This window comes from Salvelinus sp. IW2-2015, linkage group LG6.1 (genome assembly GCF_002910315.2).
Source record: "Salvelinus sp. IW2-2015 linkage group LG6.1, ASM291031v2, whole genome shotgun sequence".
Classification (NCBI taxonomy): Eukaryota; Metazoa; Chordata; class Actinopteri; order Salmoniformes; family Salmonidae; genus Salvelinus; species Salvelinus sp. IW2-2015.
The window spans coordinates 3,381,836-3,386,914 of NC_036845.1; the positions used below are offsets into that span (position 1 = coordinate 3,381,836).

A 5,079-nucleotide genomic window follows, 5' to 3' on the forward strand; every position below is an offset into this window, starting at 1 on the left:
AGAACGCAAGGTAACGTCATCATTGGGCAACGGTGCGCGAGAAATACCGCTGACATGACAGACATCATTCTAACCCTGTGGGACTGCAGTGGCCTGTACTGGCCTGGCGTGTTCATCCTGGTTACACCAACCACCTGGGTGTTCTTCGGTCTCATCTGGTGGCTCATCGCCTACATCGGGAGACCTGGACCAACCGACGATGAACTGGAGTCCCTGCGTCAACAACCTCAACGGCTTCGTCTCCGCCTTTCTCTTCTCCATCGAGACGGAGACCACCATTGGCTACGGCTTACCGGGTCATCACTGATAATGCCACAGAGGGAATTCTCCCTGCTTTTAGTGCCAGGATCGCCTGGGCTCGCATCGGTCGAATGCCTTCATGGTGGGATGCATGTTCGTCAAGATCCCCCAGCCAAGAAGCGAGCGAAGACGCTCATGTTCTCCCACAATAGCGGTGATTCTGTGAGGACAGCAGCTGTGTCTGATGTTCAGGGCGGGAGACCTGAGGACTCACACATCGTGGGCCTCCATCCGAGCCAAGCTGATCGCTCCAAGGCAGACCAAGGAAGGGGAGTTTATCCCTCTCAATCAGACGGATATCAATGTGGGCTTCGATACGGGGGACGACAGGCTCTTCCTGGTGTCGCCACTCATCAATCTGTCACGAGTTCAACGAGGGCAGTCCCTTCTGGAGATCTCACAGGAACAGCTGGAGAGAGAGGAGTTTGAGGTAGTGGTCATCCTGGAGGGCATGGTGGAAGCCACAGGTGGGTTCTTCTAATTTAAGGTTTGGACCGGGGGAGAGTAAGCTGATCCTAGATCTGTGCCGACAAACTTCTACCTGGAGAGATTTTTATTGTAATCATAATGATGTAGAAAAGGATTATTAAAATAACATTAATAACACTATAATTACAGGTACTTTAACGTATAATATGAGAATCTAATGCAGGTTTGTGTGACATTGTTTAGAAGCATTCATTCACTTGGTGGGATAAAGAGGATGCAGTCGTCAGGAATCACTCGAGACTTGCAGGGTATCACCAATTAACGTTGGCTCTGAATGCACTTGACAAGGACTGCAATTACATTGGCCTAAATGGCCACAGCATTGTCCTGTACGCTAATATACTCTATTAGGGTCTTCTGGCTGCTGTGAGAAGCGGAAGGGACTCCACGGAAGCCCGTCTGTGTGTTTGTGGGAGAATCCCAGACCTGTCAATAGCATAGCCTCTGGGAAATTAAACGAGTAGAAGACGTTGAGGGAATTCTGGTCGGAATGGTGATTGAATTGGGTGGTTCCAGCAATTTTGTGCCTTTTGTGAAGTGTAACTTGGACAAAATAAATGTTTGATTTCACCCACATAAAGAGCACATGTTCAACTTAATAAAAAACTGGTTTTCCCATTTCAAGAGGATAAAAAAAAATATATATAGTAAGTGCCTATTAAGTGACAAATAAAGTAACAGGGTTTAACGTAACAGGGTCGTCAATTTCTTCTTAAATCAACCATAAATCCCCTTGTGACAGGGGGAATGGAAGCTTGTTGTGTGCAACAGGGAGTGGCAATTGAATGCAAGCTTGCCCCAAAAAAGTATTTGTTAAAACGTTTCTAGCCTGTCTACGGTTGACGTGTTATGTTCGACCCTTTCAGTTTTCCACCACAAAACACCAGAAAATGGCCAAAAAGATTAGCACCAGCTCACCTGCTTTTACTCTAGGATTTGACTATTAGATGTTCAATGTTTCTGTTAAAAAGGAATCATTTCACCATATTAAAACGAGAGTTCAGTTCACTTAACAGGGTTGACCTTAAAAAGAGGAACACTAGTCACATGAAATAAATAATAATCTTCAGATATGACTTTGTCAAAGCAACAAAATAACTAAGTCTTTACAATGATGGTGAAACTTGGAGACATTTTGGGGTTAAGTGGGTTGAAATCTTCCTAGAAGTGACATAGGGTTGACAGAGGGACATGTCAAAATGCTGGATTTTGGCACTTTAGCAAGCCTTTAGTCATATTAAAATTCTCATTTATTGAATTTTCCATATGGTCTATATTAAAGGGCACTTCATTTAATATAACAGACTTTTAAAATTAAATATTGGTGCACAATTTCTACTTAAAATATCAAAGGGACACAAAAGGCACTCTTTTCATGGAATGACACAATTCCCTTTCCCACCCTATCCCTCCCACTGGCAAGGATTATCGTCCAGGAGTGGGCGGTGGCAGTGAACTGAACCACTGCTCAAAGACACACTGCGGGTGATTTACCCTTTGTTTTCTTCATGAGGATGCAGACCGGGTGGGTGTTATTGCTTCAGATTTGTTTTTGATATTCTACTCAATATATAGACTTTGGTTTAACGGAGGGAGAACGTTTGATCCATCGCACAGCAAGGGCTGTTTTTTCCTCAGTATCCCATGTCAATATTGACAGTTTAGTCAAGGGACAAACTAAAAGATAATGCTTTATTGAATTTTTAAAAGCTATCGACAACAGTTTGTTGTTTTGCTCTTTTCCCTCAGGGATCAAACCCAATCAGGCTTTGAAGTGGGATTTGCCTGAAGTAGGAAAGAGTTTACTGGTTTGCTGTTAATCCCTCAGGTGCTTAAAGAATGGGAGCTTCTGCAACTTAGATGCAGGGAGTCAGGAAGCAAGTGCAGTTGGTGAGTTTAATAAGGAAGAACATGACGATATTCAAAACAAGAGTAGCGTACTGGGAATGAAAACCAAAACCAAGACTGCCTGAAGACTGAGGCTACTGAGGGCTAAATAAAAGGGAAGTAATCAAGGTACTGATGAAGTCCAGGTGCACATAATGATGGGGAGCAGGTGTGTGTAATGATGGTTGCCATGTGTGATGCTTCATGAAAATACATAGGCTAATTGGTATGTTGATTGTATATTAAAAATCATCATCAGGTACAGTATGTAGGTATCCCACTGTATACATGATACCATTGATACAATTGGCAGTATTTTTGATTCATTCAGCGTGCAGTTAACATTCTAAGAATTACAGCAAAATCATTATAATGTGATACATTTGCTGCAAGTGAAATGCAAATTAAGTTATATACATATACATTATGGCCGCTGAAAAAAAGAACTGTTGATACATTACAAGGTTGTGAATCCTCCAACCCGCAACCCCTTACTTCTCTTAATATCAGTGTGTGTGTGTGTGTGTGTACATTGGTCTGTCTGCCTTGATATACCCCTGGTGCTGGCTGTGCATGGTCTGTCGGTTTGTTTCAGCATTCCTGTGGATAATATGTACTGTAATTGATGTGGCTCTTCACGGTTTACTTGAGCAGAGGATGAAAATACTCACAAGCTATTTATAGGCAATCCACGTATAAATATTCAGAAAGGTGTGTGTGTGTGTGTGTGTGTGTGTTTATCTGTGTGTGTTTCTGCATCTGTGTATTTGATGTGTGTACACGTGTGTGATTGAAAGAGAAGATGCACATCTCTGTATTAGAACCACTCGTCAGCCTATTTCCTTTTCCCCGGTGAGTTCCTGTCTCTCTCTCTTGTCTCAGTTGTTTTAGTACAACCCTGGAAACCCTGCTAAAATGTTTGCTCAATGAAAGGAGTACAGCTCATTTAAAGTCAGGAAGACAAAGCATAGTGAATCTTAATTAGATCCTCAAATCACACCGACGCAGCTTGAATCCAGGTCTTAATATAGTTCCATGACAAGGGCTTTTTTTTACATTTAGATTATACCCAATCACACAGTCGTTTCAAGTTCCTATCCTCTATTTCATGTCAGTAATGTCTGTCTCCCTCCCCCTTTCTCTCTCCAGGAATGACATGCCAGGCGCGCAGCTCCTACCTAGACTCAGAGGTCATGTGGGGGGAGCGCTTCACCCCTGTGCTCTCCCTAGAGGAGGGCTTCTACGAGGTGGACTATGAATCCTTTCACCACACCTACCCTACCCCGACCCCCACCTGCTCTGCCCAAGAGCTGGCAAAGAAGGGAGAAGCCATCCCCTTACCTCCCCAGTCCCCACCTCCAGTCCTGGAGCTACCCCCACCACGTCCAGAGAAGGAGGAAGACAGAGGGGAGGAAGAGGTTGGGGCGGAGGAGCTAGGGGATGGAGAGGGGGATAACGTTAGCAATGGAGATGCCAACAGGATGGATGATGGGCATGAATGAGTGTGCATTGGTGAAAACACAAACCATGTCATCCGATGATGCTGCTCACTGGTTTAAAACAAGTTCATACATGGAAACGAGGCTACAAGAGGTAAGATTTCAAAATCACAACATCATGAAGATAGGCAAGAAGTACTTGTGCAATTGACTCAATGTCTCAAATGGCTTTGATATCAAACTTCATCAACTGATGAGTGTCAAACATAAACTATGATATACTATAGTTTTTGACTACTATTAGAGGGACCAAAGGTAAGTCTTCACGCGGACTCATAATTTTTTTATTACAGCATTTAGTGCCAATATTCTGATCTAAAACAACTTGGATAACTGGGTGAATATGATTTTAAAAGTTTCAAATAATGGTATGTAAATTATTGAATACTTTGTACTAGACTAGAGCAATGTGTGTAAGAATGAATGTGAAAGAGGATGAATTAAAGGAGGCCTGGCCAAATGCCCATCCATTTCAAGTATTTTGATACACAGGTTTTGCTTACATGTGTTCATTTTCGTGAATGAATATTGACCTTGTATTCAAATCTTAAATCACTAAGTTTGAAAGGCCTTTACCTTTGAATTAATTGTTTAAAGTTATGGTTTGGATTTCTTGCACCATTTTGTTGGCTTCACAAATGATCCTGTTCAAGGCATTTTGGAAGGGTTTGCTATTAGTGGGCGTTGGCAACCACCTAATAAATAATTGAGCGCTTATCATGGAAATTGAAATGATTGAAGCCTTTTTTGTATATTTCTGCATTTTACATTCACGCCACAGTGACCACACAGATAGGTTTTTAGAGGTTGATCATTCACTCTGAAGTTGTGCCATATTGAGTCTTACCTTGGTGAAGATTTCCCTCTACTGGCTGTAGAACGTCATGACAAGAGCAACCTGGTC

General features: G+C 42.5%; 1 pseudogene; it reads left to right on the plus strand.

Annotated features, from left to right (window-relative positions):
- The first annotated feature begins 54 nt into the window (after positions 1 to 54).
- Positions 55 to 4,643, plus strand: LOC111964611 (G protein-activated inward rectifier potassium channel 4-like; annotated as a pseudogene).
- Positions 4,644 to 5,079: the final 436 nt, after the last annotated feature.